Source organism: Lampris incognitus, chromosome 15, assembly GCF_029633865.1.
Source record: "Lampris incognitus isolate fLamInc1 chromosome 15, fLamInc1.hap2, whole genome shotgun sequence".
Lineage (NCBI taxonomy): Eukaryota > Metazoa > Chordata > Actinopteri > Lampriformes > Lampridae > Lampris > Lampris incognitus.
This window is the reverse complement of record NC_079225.1, coordinates 5,874,016-5,888,878: the sequence shown is the minus strand read 5'-3', so window position 1 is coordinate 5,888,878 and position 14,863 is coordinate 5,874,016.

The following is a 14,863-nucleotide window of genomic DNA, read 5'->3' as shown; positions in this document are numbered from 1 at the left end:
CTTAAGCCATTCAGAGGTGGACTTGCTGGTGTGTTTTGGATCATTGTCCTGCTGCAGAACCCAAGTGCGCTTCAGCTTGAGGTCACGAACAGATGGCTGGACATTCTCCTTCAGGATTTTTTGGTAGACAGCAGAATTCATGGTTCCATTTACCAAAGCTAGTCTTCCAGGTCCAGAAGCAGCAAAACAGCCCCAGACCATCACACTACCACCACCATATTTTACTGTTGGTATGATGTTCCTTTTCTGAAATGTTGTTACTTTTACGCCAGATGTAATGGGACACACACCTTCCAAAAAGTTCAACTTTTGTCTCGTCAGTCCACAGAGTATTTTCCCAAAAGTCTTGGGGATCATCAAGATGCTTTCTGACAAAACTGAGATGAGCCTTTATGTTCTGTTTGCTCAGCAGTGGTTTTCGTCTTGGAACTCTGCCATGCGGGCCATTTTTGCCCAGTCTCTTTCTTATGGTGGAGTCATGAACACTGACCTTAACTAAGACAAGTGAGGCCTGCAGTTCTTTGGATGTTGTTGTGGGGTCTTTTGTGACCTCTTGGATGAGTCGTCGCTGCGCTCTTGGGGTGATTTTGGTCGGCCGGCCACTCCTGGGAAGGTTCACCACTGTTCCATGTTTTCGCCATTTGTGGATAATGGCTCTCACTGTGGTTCACTGGAGTCCCAAAGCTTTAGAAATGGCTTTATAACCTTTTCCAGACTGATAGATTTCAATTACTTTGTTTCTCATTTGTTCCTGAATTTCTTTGGATCGCAGCATGATATCTAGCTTTTGAGGATCTTTTGGTCTACTTCACTTTGTCAGGCAGGTCCTATTTAAGTGATTTCTTGATTGAGAAGAGGTGTGGCAGTAATCAGGCCTGGGTATGGCTAGAGAAATTGAACTCAGCTTTCCAAAGATGTGATAAACCACACTTAATTTATGTTTTAACAGGGGGGGGGGGCAATCACTTTTTCACACAGGGCCATGTAGGTTTGGATTTTTCTTTTCCCTTAATAATAAAAACCTTCATTAAAAACTGCATTTTGTGTTTACTTGTGTTATCTTTGTCTAATATTTAAATTTGTTTGATGATCTGAAACATTTAAGTGTGACAAACATGCAAAAAAATAAGAAATCAGGAAGGGGGCAAACACTTTTTCACACCACTGTATACTACCCCAAGTATTACTTCAAGTAGCAAGCGGACACGCATAGGTAAGAAGATAAAATGATAAAAATAAGATTGTCTGGTCAAAGTTAGGCTGGATGTTGTTTTACTTCGGCTTAAGTGAGGTTACCACACCTGGCCATCAACCTTAAGAACACCAGGTAACTGCAGTGCCGGGCTGATGTTGTGAGTCCCAAACTGTTGTGGCACATCCTCTTCACACGTAGTTGCAAACCCTCTTCGTTTCTACTTCCAGCAGTATGAAGGCTCACTCCTTGTCATCTGTTGAGATGTCAGTGTGCAGCAATGCAAGGCTGTCGTCTGTCTTGTCAGTAGAGTCTGGAACTGTGGTCAGGACTGTGATAACGTGTTCTTTCTGAAAAGATTTAGTTTCACCGGATTCGGGTTTACCGATTTTATTCGGTCTCACGGAACAGCGTACAGATTCACTTGTTGTCGTTTCAGTTATCACTACTTACTCTGTGTATGTCTCAACTCATCAACTTGATAACCCCAACTGTACCTCCTTAGGGTGTGGGGTGGTACTGCAGGTAAGTATAATATGAACAGGTAGTCAGTACACCACAAGGACATACTGTCCTACTGCTGTGGAGACATGACCAGATTAGCGGAATCAGGAATCAGGAACGATTTGAAACTACATTTCGTTTCCCCCAGCCCACAGCAGTGCAACACAAAAACACATACCCAAAACCTCCAAAAACAACACCACCAAAGACATACAAAAGCAGAGAGAACAAAGCAACAACAAAAAAAGAAAAAAAAAGCCAACAACACTCCACCCCATGCAACGCAGTCCAAAAGCTCCACCATCCAGAGAACGACCGTCTGCCAGGATGACTGTCAGAACTGCGTGGGCTAGCAGTTAGCTTAGCCTGCCCCCCCGTCCCGAGGACCGCCCTCGGTGTTTCCCCCTCAGTCACAGCTCCAGGTAGGGTCGTGGTCCCTGGGCCTATCGGATGCAGCAGACCTGGCCAGCTCTTCCGGCTAGACACCCTCGACACACCTCCCCCGCACTTCACACGACGACGCAAACACAGACGCAGACAAAAACACTGCACAGTCGACGCTAGGCGAGGCCGCCGCCAGACCGCCTCTGTGTTTCCTCTCGGGCAGGGCCGTGGGCTAGCAGTTAGCTTAGCCTGCCTTGCTTCCGCGTCCTGTCAGACCGCCCTCGGTGTTTCCTCTTCGGGCCCACAGGCAGACCAAGCTCTCTCAGCCGATCCAGCGCCAGCTCTCCCAGTCAAGCGAAATCGATGATCAAAATAAAAACTTAACACGATGATACAAACTTGGACGTGGACAAAGACACTGGGTAATTGGTACTGGGTGAGGCCGCTGCAAACGCGAGTCCGTGCCGCCATCTTCCCACACCGGAAGCGGTGGTATCACACAAAAGGCAATAATCGTCATTATCAGTAAGGCTATGATGACGGCGATGAGAATTCTCATGAGTATGCCTTGCCAGCCGGTGAAAAGGGCACTGTTAGTTGTGTCAACCTCTAATTTGGTCAGGTCCTCTCTAACTTTGGTCATGTTCTATAGGCTTTCTTATATTTGTTGACAAGCCATGTCATTGTCAGGGATGTATGTACAACAAGTGGTTCCAATTAAAACACAAACCCTCCTTGTACGAAAGCCCTTGTTAAGAACATGAGTTTAGTTTAGTATTACTGGTATTGTGAACTGCACTCACTTGAGTTTACTGGTAAGGTTACTGGCCCTTTAAGAGATGCAGAGACTTTCCGGTTCTGACCAGGGGATTTCCAACCGGTTCTAACCAGCTTTTCTCATTCTGTTTGTCTGCTAGTGCGTGACAGTTTGCCTTTTCCATTGCGAGGAAATTGTGTGTCAGTGACAGATGTAAGTAGATTATGTATGTCTTCATTTGTGCCTGTTTCATTCACTGCAACGTACTTTGGAAATGTGTTTATATGAATCCGTTTTCTGTCGCTGTTGTTTCTCTCTGCTAGTGAGACGCTGTTAGCTATGTCATGCTGGTTAGCTTAGCTGGGCGCTAGCTATGTTCCGTCCGCCGCCGAGCCTCACACCGACGCATGTGTTGTGTTATGTTTATGTGTGTGCATGTGGATTATGATCGCTCATGTGTTACTATTGTTCATTAATATAGATGTTGTGTTGTATTTCCCCGTAGACAACCACATTCTACTCCGAATAAATAGGCTCCAGCATTCCCGCGACCCTGAGAGCAGGATAAGTGTTGTGTTCAGTAATCTAGTTACCCTATATTACATTGAGTTCTATACTGACAACCGCTAGAGGGCGCTGTATTCTTAGGTCACTAGTAACAGTAGGTTAGGTTGACTTTGAATGTTGTTGTGAGTTGCTGCTGAGAACCTGTCGGAGCATGTTGGAAGCTAACGGTGTGCCTTGCAATGTTTCAGTAAAGTTTATTAAGCAATACGCCGTGCTGCGGTTATTCTACCAAAGAATATAACAAATTGGCGACGAGACGGACCTGCATACTTTAAAACGGACAAGATGGCCTATGCACCGGTTCCAGACCTTTTTTTTGCCGTGTCCGGGAGAACCGGCGATACTTTTCAAAACGTGGGTGAAGATGTTCGAGAATTACCTTCTCGTAATGCAACTGGAAACGCGTGGCCTGAGGGAAGGAAAAGAGCACTACTTCTGCGTTGTTTGGGCTCGGAAGGACAGCGGATCTTCCATACATTGCCGGACACAGGTCAGGATTTAGCATCCGCCATTACGGCATTACAGGGCCATTTTACGCCGACGGCGAACATAGTTGTGGAGCGGCATGCTTTCAGAAAAAGAGTGCAGGGAGCACAATAATCCATAGTGCAATACATTGCTGCATTAAGAGAACTGGCTGCAACGTGTGAATTTCCAAACACGGATGACGTGATTCGAGATCAGCTCGTGGAGCATGCAGCAAACCTGTTAGGGTTTGTGGAAGACCCCAAGTGCACGACACCAGACAGAGATGGGGTTAGCCGAAACTGGCGTACTTTATTACTTGCTCGTACAACGGTCAAACACAGGAGGGCAATGAGCGACAAGAAAACGGGAAGTCCAAGGGGAAAAAAACTCACGGGTTATCCAAACTGGGAACACGGCAGGATACTTCCACGGGGCAACTTTGCAAGGGAAACCATAAACCAAGGGCTGGGTTGAGCTCGGAGAGAAAAGCACCGTAAGGGAAGAGTAGCCACTACTGCGAGGAGGTTACGGCACGAACTGACAATGGGCGCTGGGAGACCACCAAACTTAAGCCCAGCCCTGACGGCTAAACCCGGCCCTGACGAGCTGATTGGCTGCCGGCGCGGGGTGGGCGGGCCACGGCGCGGGGTGGGTGAGCCGTAACATTACACCCCCCCCCCTCCACGGGAGCCTTTAGGCGACTTGCCCGGCTTGTCGGGATGGGAATGATGGAACTCAGTGAGCAGTCCAGGGTCCAGGATGAGCTGGCGGGAGACCCAGCTACGTTCCTCCGGACCGTAGCCTTCCCAGTCCAACAAATACTGGAACCCCCGTCCTCGGCGCCGGACGTCCAGCAGCCGGCGGACCTTCCACTGGGGGTGCCCATCCACGATCTCAGGGGGAGGCGGAGCCGGGGCCGGAGGCATCAGAGGACTGTGGGAGGCAGGCTTAACCCGAGACACATGAAAAACGGGTTGGATCTTCAAGGAAGCCGGAAGCTTCAGACTCACCGCCGCGAGGCTGAGCACCTTCCTCATCTCAAAGGGCCCGACAAACCGGGGTTTCAGCTTCTTCGCAGCGGACTGAAGCGGAAGGTCCTTCGAGGACAGCCACACCCTTTGGCCTGGTTGGTACGTAGGTGCTGGGGACCGGCGTCGGTTGGCTCCCCGACTGGCGTGCTCAGCTGCCCGGAGCAGAGCAGCTCTGGTCACCTCCCAGACGCGACGACACCGGTTCAGATGGGCCTGCACGGAGGGAACTGCTACTTCCGACTCCTGCGCAGCAAAGAGAGGCGGCTGGTAGCCCAGGGACACCTCAAAAGGTGAGAGGCCGGTGGCAGAGCTGACCAGGGAGTTGATGGCATACTCGACTCAGGTGAGGAACCGGCTCCAGGAGCTGGGCTTCTTGGCGGCCACGCACCGGAGGGCAGACTCCACGCTCTGGTTCATCCTCTCCGTCTGCCCGGCAGTCTGTGGGTGATATCCAGAGGAGAGATTAACAGAGGCACCCAACCCCTTACAAAAGGCCCGCCATACCTGGGAGACGAACTGGTGCCCTCGGTCCGAGACGACGTCCAGGGGAAGGCCGTGCAGACGGAACACGTGGCTCGTCAGGAGGTCCGCCATCTCAGAAGCCGATGGGAGTTTGGGGAGGGCCACCAGGTGCACTCCCTTACTAAAGCGGTCCACCACTGTCAGGATCACAGTGTTACCCTGGGAGGGAGGAAGTCCGGAGACAAAATCCAACGCCACATGGGACCAGGGCCGGCTTGGAGTTGGGACGGGCTGCAAGCAAACCCGCGGGTGCCTGGTGAGAGGCCTTGCTGCGAGCACAGATGGAGCAGGCCTTTACGAAGTCCCTGACGTCGTTCTGCATGGTGGGCCACCAGAAACGCCGAGCCAGGAAGGTGAAGGTGTGGTGGACACCTGGGTGGCAAGCAAACTGACTGGCATCGCCCCACTGAAGAACCCGGGACCGGACTGAGTCCGGGACGAACAGGTGGCGTGGAGGCACGTGGCTCGGGGTGGGATGGGAGCGCAACGCCTGCCTGACCATGATCTCGATGCCCCAGGTAACCACGCCAACCACCCTGGCCTCAGGAAGGATGGGAGTCTGCTCCTCTGTAGTTGGCTCCCTCCTCGGGTGTTGTCGGGACAGGGAGTCTACCTTCGTGTTGCGGGACCCGGGACGATAAGTCAGCGTGAAGTCAAACCGACTGAGGAAGCTGGCCCACCGTGCCTGCCGACCATTTAGGCGCTTGGTTGCCCGGATGAACGTCAAGTTCTTATGATCCATCCAGATGGTGAACGGCTGTTCCGCCCCCTCCAGCCAATGGCGCCACTCCTCCAGAGCAGCCACCCCTGCCAGCAGCTCCCGGTTCCCGACATAGTAGTTCTCCTCGGCGGGGAGGAACCGTCGAGAGAAGAAGGTGCATGGATCGACCTTCTGGTCAGACGCTGACTGCTGGGAGAGGACAGCCCCCAACCCGGTGTCCGAAGCGTCCACCTCCACGATGAACTGCCTCTTTGGGTCGGGGTGGAGGAGGACCGGGGCGCTGGTGAACCTCTCCTTGAGGGACTCGAATGCAGAGCGGGCAGCCGGGGACCAGGTGGACGGCTGGGAGGGGGAGGTCAGCCTGGTGAGAGGTTCTGCCACGCGGCTGTAGTTCCTGATGAACCTCCGATAGAAGTTCGCAAACCTGAGGAAGCTCTGTAATTCTTTCCGGGATGTGGGATCGTGCCAGTCCACCACAGCCTGGATCTTGCGGGGGTCGGCCCGGGTCTGTCCCCTCTCAACGACGAAGCCCAGGTAGTCAACGGAAGGGGAATGGAACCGGCACTTCTCTGCCTTGACGAAGAGCCGGTTCCGGAGGAGACGTTCGAGTACCCGGCGGACATGCTGGACATGTTCCTCGAGGGTCCTGGAGAAGGATGTCATCGAGGTAGACCACCACAAACTCATCGAGCATGTCGCGGAGAATGTCATTCATGAGAGCCTGGAATACCACCGGGGCGTTGGTGAGGCCGAACGGCATGACCAGGTACTCATAATGACCCCGGGGCGTCTTAAAGGCTGTCTTCCACTCGTCCCCCTTCCGGATCCAGACCAGATGATAGGCACACTGGAGATCCAGCTTAGTGAAGACTGTAGCCTGGGTGAGGGGCTCAAGGGTGGAACTCATGAGAGGAAGGGGGTACTTGTCCTTGACGGTTATCTCATTGAGTTGGCGATAGTCAATGCAGGGTTGGAGGCCGCCGTCCTTCGTCTTCACGAAAAAGAATCCAGCTGCCACCTGGGAGGACGAGGGCCGAATGAGCCCCGCTGCCAAGGACTCGGAGATGTACTTGTCCATCGCAGCCTTCTCAGGGATGGTCAGACTGTACAGACGACTGCTGGGAAGGGGTGCCCCAGAGTGGAGGTCGATAGCACAGTCATAAGGCCGATGAGGAAGAAGAGATTGGGCCCGGGTCTTGCTGAAAACTTCACCTAGCTCATGGTACTCAGGGGGAACAGAGGAGAGGTCGGGAGGCGGGGCACTAGGGGCACGTCGGGGGGATGGGGCGGGAGCAGCCTGGAGACATTGGGCATGACAGGAGGAGCTCCACTCCATGATGGTACCGAAGGCCCAGGCGATGTGTGGCTCATACTGCACGAATCAGGGGCGCCCTAGGATCACAGGGACTAACGGGGACTGGATGATGTAGAACCGAAGTCTCTCCACATGGTTCCCTGCTATGGTGAGAGAGACAGGGTGGGTGCGTTGGGTGACGTTGGCCAGGCAGCACTCGTCCAGCGTGAAGGCCTCCATGGGTTTCTCCAGCGTCTCTAGCGGGATGTCAGCCTGGGCAGCAAACTCTGAGTCCAGGAAACACTCATCAGCCCCCGAGTTGAGGAGTGCCCCCACCGTGAGCCGCTGGTCAGCCCAGGCCAGGGTAACGCTAACCAGATGGTTCTGTGGGGCAGGACGGCAGGAACAGGAAAGGTGGCTCACTAGGATCTCCTGGGGCCCCAGTGAGCCTAGTCTTTTGGCCGGGTGGGGCAACCGCTGATCAGATGTCCCTTCTGGCCACAGTAGAGGCATTGACCCGCCTTGAACCGGGCCTCCCGTTCGGCCGGACAAAGGCGCGTGCGCCCCGTCTGCATAGGTTCCTCCCCCGTTGTGGTCTGGGGCGTGGAGGGAGAAACGGCCACAGGGAAAGTGGGGCGAGCAGGAGTAGGGGTCCTGTCCGGATTGCTGGACGACTGGGGAATGGACGGGGATCCACGCAGGGCTCGCTCGCGCCTCCTCTCCTGGAGGCGTCCATCGATGCGGATGGCAAGTTTGATCAGGTCATCGAGGGAGGTGGGCTCCTCCCGGGTGGGTAGCTGGTTCTTGACAGCCTCGCTGAGACGTCTCCGGAAGGTGATTCGAAGTGACTGGTCGTTCCAGCCGCTCTCAGCTGCGGCCAGCCTGAACTCCACCGAGTAGTCTGTGACACTGCCATTGCCCCGCTGGATACTGCACCAGGGTCCTGGCCACCGACTGGCCAGGATGTAAGCCAAAGTCGCTTACATCATGGGTCTTCTCCAGGGAAGCGCTCTGGATTGGGCTACAGCGGTGTGGGAGATGCGGGCCCCCACTTCCTCATCCTACGCTGAGTTCACCACTGCTTTTCGCCAGGTTTTTGATCATCCCGTGCGGGGAAAGGATGGTCCAAAAAGACTGACCTCTCTCCGCCAGGGTTCCCGCAGCGTCGCTGACTACTCAGTTGAGTTCCGTACGCTATCAACGGAGAGCGTATGGAACAACGAGTCCCTCCAGGCCGGGTTTTCCAACGGTCTAAGCGTATCCATAAAGGACGAATTGGTTTCCTACCCCGAGCCTGGAGGGTTGGAGGAATTGGTTACCCTGGCCGTTCGTGTGGACAACCGTCTCCGGGAGCGGAGGAGAGAGAGGACGCGCCGCTTTCCTGGTCACAACAACTTTCCACGGGCCACACCTCCAAACTCTGGGGGCCGAGCTCGCTCGACTGAGGCTGACGTCCTCCGAGAAAGCCCGAGGCGTGATTCTTCCCCAGCTTCGGAGCTGATGCAACTCGGCCGCTTCCGGCTCGACCCGGAGGAGCGTCAACGCCGCATCACCGAGAACAGCTGCTTGTATTGTGGTCAGCCTGGTTCACTTTCTCGCCTCCTGCCCTCAGCGTCCATCAAAATATCAGGCTCACGAGGGAGGGGGAGGATCCTCGCGAGCCCAACTCTCTGCCCTCTTTCTCCTCGTCCACGTACCCAGTTGCAAGCTACCATCAGTTTTAAAGGTCAGTCCACTAAACTTTTGGCTTTAATTGACTCTGGAGCTGATGAAAGCTTTTTGGATGGAAGTGTTGTGAAGCAGTTAGGTCTTGCCACTGTGAGTCTGGACCAGCCTCTTGAAGCTAATGCCCTGGATGGATGTCTCCTGGCCCGGATAACCTCTAAGACCGAGCCTGTGCACCTCCTGTTGTCGGGGAAACCATCAAGAGGAGTTTTTTTTTTTGTTATCAATCCTCCATTTGTTCCCATTATACTTGGTCATCCCTGGCTGGTTAAGCATAGTCCCCATATTGATTGGTCATCGGCCGGAATTTCAAGTTGGAGTCCCGTCTGTCATGCCATATGCCTCCAGTCTGCTCTGCCTCAGTCTGTCCCCTGTCAGGTGTCAAGCCGTGAGACCTCTGACCTGTCACTGGTGCCTCCAGAGTACCATGACCTCCAAGCCGTGTTCAACAAACAGCAAGCTCTCTCCCTGCCTCCTCATCGCCCCTATGATTGCGCTATTGACCTGCTGCCGGGCGCTCCCCTCCCCAGCAGCCGTCTATATAGCCTCTCCAAGCCTGAGCGGGAGTCCATGGAGAGGTACATCAAGGACTCCTTGGCTGCTGGTCTTATTCGCCCTTCATCGTCACCCCTTGGTGCGGGGTTCTTTTTTGTGGCCAAGAAGGACAAGACCCTCTGGCCGTGTATTGACTATAGAGGCCTCAATAACATCTCGGTCAAGAATAAGTATGCTCTGCCCCTCATGACTTCTGCTTTTGATTCTCTCCAGGGAGCCACAGTGTTCACTAAACTAGACCTCCGCAATGCTTACCACTTGGTCCGGGTTCGAGACGGAGATGAATGGAAAACTGCCTTCAACACCCCCCTGGGAAATTTTGAATATCTGGTGATGCCGTTTGGTCTCACTAATGCCCCAGCTGTCTTCCAGAGTCTGGTCAATGACATCCTACGTGACATGTTGGATCGTTTCTTTTTTGTTTACCTGGATGATATCCTGATTTTTTCCAGAGACCTGTCAGAGCATGTCATGCACGTCCGCCAAGTCCTTCAATGGCTTCTGGAGAACCGCCTTTTTGTAAAAGCAGAGAAGTGCGAATTCCATGCTCCTTCAGTCACCTTCCTGGGCTACATCGTGGCCGATGGGCAGGTGAGAATGGACCCCGCCAAGGTCAGAGCGGTTCTTGAGTGGCCAAGCCCGACCAGCCGTAAGCAGCTTCAGAGGTTCCTCGGTTTTGCCAACTTCTACAGACGGTTCATCCGCAATTACAGCCGTGTTGCGGCCCCACTAACCGTTCTTACCTCCACCTCCAGACAGTTCCTGTGGACCCCTGTAGCAGAGGCAGCTTTCCAAGCCTTCAAGCACCGCTTCACCACAGCTCCTATCCTCATACAGCCAGACCCAACCAAGCAGTTCGTTGTAGAAATGGACGCCTCTGAGATTGGGGTGGGGGCGGTCCTTTCTCAGCGATCCAGTGAGGATGGCAAGACACACCCCTGTGCCTTCCTGTCTCACCGTCTCTCCCCAGCTGAAAGGAACTACGATGTGGGGAATCGTGAGCTCCTGGCAGTGAAATTGGCACTGGAGGAATGGCGACATTTTCTGGAGGGGTCTGAGCTTCCTTTTATAGTGTGGACTGACCATAAGAACCTGGAATACATCCAGTCAGCAAAGCGACTCACCGCGCGCCAAGCCAGGTGGGCGCTCTTTTTTGGTCGTTTTCATTTTTCTTTGACTTACAGACCTGGCTCCAGGAATGCCAAGCCCGATGCTCTGTCTCGTGTGCATGGAAAGGAGTCTGAGCCCAAGCTCCAACCTGACACCATTGTTCCCTCTACCTGTGTGGTTGCGGCTGCGGCTGTCACCTGGAACATTGAAAGGGAGGTCATGGCAGCACAACAGACTCAGCCCGACCCAGTTAACGGTCCCCCTGGGCGCTTGTTTGTTCCAGATGCTGTTAAGTCTAGTGTGTTGCAGTGGGCTCACTCTTCCAAACTTAACTGCCATCCTGGAGTAACCCGTACCCTAGCCTTCCTCCATAGGTGGTTCTGGTGGCCTTCCATGACGGAGGATACTGGGTCTTTTGTTTCTGCCTGTCCTGTTTGTGCCCAGAATAAGCCCTCCACTCGGGCCAGTGCCGGTCTGCTGTGCCCCCTGCCTGTTCCACACCGTCCCTGGTCTCATCTGTCTTTGGATTTCGTCTCTGGTCTGCCCGCCTCCGACAGTAACACCGTTGTACTGACTGTTGTTGATTGCTTCAGTAAATTTGTTCATTTTTTGCCCTTGTCTAAACTGCCTTCGGCCCGAGAGACTGCGGATCTGCTGGTCAGGGAGGTTTTCTGGGTCCACGGTCTTCCCCATGATATAATGTCTGACCATGGTCCCCAGTTAACTTCTGCTGTCTGGAAGGCTTTCTGCTCTGCCATCAGTGCCACTGTCAGCCTGTCATCGGGTTCCATCCTCAGACCAACGGCCAGGCCAAGAGGGCCAACCAGGTATTGGAGACTGTTCTCCACTGTCTGGTGTCTGCCAACCCATCCTCTTGGTCCTCACAACTTCCCTGGGTAGAATATGCCCCATAACACCTTGCCATCGTCTGCTACTGGGTTGTCCCCTATTTCAATGCCTTTATGGCTATCAGCCTCCCCTTTTTCCTTCTCAGGAGGTAGACATTCCGGTTCCATCTGACCAGGCCCATGTCCGTCGGTGCCGTCGGACCTGGCGGCGAACCCGTGCTGCACTGCTCAGGGCCTCCGGCCGTTACCAGCGCTTGGCGGATCGTCATCGCACCCCTGCCCCTGACTCCTCCCGCGGTGACCAGGTATGGCTCTCTACCAAGGATCTACCCTTGAAATCGAATGCTAAAAAACTGTCCCCCAGGTATATTGGTCCCTTTTCCATTGTCAAAGTCATTAACCCCTCTGTGGTCCGTCTGAAGCTGCCCCGCACTCTCCTGGTTCATCCTTCCTTCCATGTGTCCTGCCTCAAACCTGTCTCTAAACAGCCCTCTAGTTCCTCTGGCCCCCCGCCCCCACCTCATCGTATGATCAAGGATCATCCTGCTTACACTGTTCATCGTCTCCTGGACTCTCGTCGCCGCGGTCGCGGCCTGCAGTATCTCGTTGACTGGGAGGGATATGGCCCGGAGGAAAGGTGTTGGGTCCCTCGTCGCCTTGTCCTGGACGCGGACCTCGAACCTTTCCACAGGACGCACCCTGACGGGCCTGGTGGGTCACCCGGTGGCGCCCCTCGGAGGGGGGGTACTGTCACAGCCCCTCGCCCTTGACACCTGCTCACCTCTCCTTCACCCCGGCACACCTGCTGGCCATCAAGCAATCACCTGTCACAGCCCCTCGCCCTTGACACCTGCTCACCTCTCCTTCACCCTGGCACACCTGCCCGTGGTTTCAATCGGCACACCTGCTGGCCATCAAGCAATCACCCCCTCTCCCTTGACACCTGCTCACCCCTCCTTCACCCCAGCACACCTGCTGGCCATCAAGCAATCACTCCCTCTCCCTTGACACCTGCTAACCCCTCCTTCACCCCGGCACACCTGCTGGCCATCAAGCAATCGCCCTCACCCTTAAGAAGCCTCCACTGTGGACCAGTCTTCACTGGAACGTTGCCATTCATGGTTTGTTGCCTAAAGGACTTCAGCCTGCCAGTCTACCTGCCACTGAGCCAACTCCTGCTCTAACCCTGGGATCGGCCACTTCAATAAAGACTTGATTTCTTCCCTTACCTGGTTGTCCCGTCTGTTTTTGGGTTTTTCCAGATACGTAACAGACCTGAATGAATGAGAACATTCACAGACATTTCATCACTCATTTCTTCATTTAGAGGGATCTCACGCCCTATGTGACTGTTAGCCCCATGTTCATGGGTCTACTATGAAGGATCTCACAAGCAGACAACCCTGTTGTTGTAGCTCTATCCCTCATATTCATTAACACCAAAGGCAGTGCTTTTACCCAGTTGAGGCCTGTATCCTCACGTACTTTCCTGAGTTTATTTTTTAGAGTGCCGTTTCTCTCTCCACTGCTCCACCACTTTGTGGGTGATAGGCACAGTGTGTCTTCAGATCAATACCCAAGTATTCCAAGATAGCTTTAATACAAGCATTAACAAAACATGTCCTGTTATCACTGGACAGTTTTCGTTGGATTCCCCATCTGGGAATGACTTCTTTCAGCAAAACTTTCGCTACTGCGTCAGCATCTGCTTTGCCTGTGGGGAAAAAAAACTTCAGCCCATTTAGAAAACATATCAGCAAGTACAAGGCAGAATTTATTTTTTTCCACACGGGCTTAGTTCAATAAAGTCCATCATCAAATGCTTAAATGGAAGTGTTGGTGGTGGGTGTGATGATGTGGGCATATTCTGTCATGACCCTGCATTATTTTTCAAGCAGATGTGGTATGCAGAGCAACATTTCTGAAAGTAATTTGTGAAGCTTTTTGTGAACCAATATCTGTTTGCTGTCTATACCATCCCCCCATTTGACACATGCTCCTTTCAATGTGACAGTTTAGCTTGGAAAGGCCTTTAGGAAAGCTAGTGTTACTATTAGGGCCATACCAGACCCCATCTGTTTCATACGCTCCTGCTATTTTCCGCAGTTGAACTTCAGCTGGACTAACTTTTCCTTGTGCTTGCAAAACGTCTGAAAATGAAATAGTAGGAGTTAGTATTTGTGGCATCTGCAGTGTGGCATGTGTGGTTTCAAGAAAGGCCTTTTTAGCAGCTGTGTCCACTGCTGCATGCCCTTGAGAGGCTACATCTTTTGAGCATGTGTGTGCTGCACATTTACACACAGCGACCTGTGGATGGAGAAATACAGAGTTTAGTAGGGTGTTTACAAGCTTATGATGTGTGATGGGCTTCCCTGTGGAAGCGAGAACGCCTCCCATTTTCCAAAGCATATCAAATGCATGCACAACCCCCCAAGCATATCGACTATCTGTATAGTTAGTTTTTGGCATTTAGCCAGTTTTTGTACTCTGTGTGTAGCACCCACCCCCTACTCTGTGTCTCTAGACGCCGTGAAAGGGAATAAACTAGGAAGGTGGGGCTACGGGTTCGTATACTAATACTATTCTGAATAAGAGTTAACGATACCCAGCAAAATTAAGCTTAATGAAATCAATTTATTATTCAGAATGAAATAACTGGACCAGACAACCTCCTTATATAAACAGGTAATGTATTGAATTTAGGAATGTGAATAAAGTAAAGTTGTGACAGCAGCAATGCAAAAAGGCGCACAATTATCAATTATGTCAAATGCCACAAAACAGAAAATGCAAATAAAGAATAATATGACTCCAGTCAATAGTTGCACAACCAAAACCTTCGTACATCATATACCAGTGCTTTTGAGATGGGAAAATTATCTAATATATATATATATCTAATATATATATATATCTAATATATATATATATATATATATATATATATATATATGAATGTAATAGAATAGATTGGGAAAGAATGTGTATAAAGCGAGACCAGGATTAAGATAGTAGTATTATATCTATTTAGTGGACAATATGACACTAGCTGTGAGTATACCCCCAAATAAAGCAAACTATTTATAGCTTTTAAATAGATTGGGCCTAATTACTTTGACTGTAAGCAGTACTATAGCAGATACTCTGCTTTAAATGGACCCCTAGGAATGTATTGGCTGTACCAT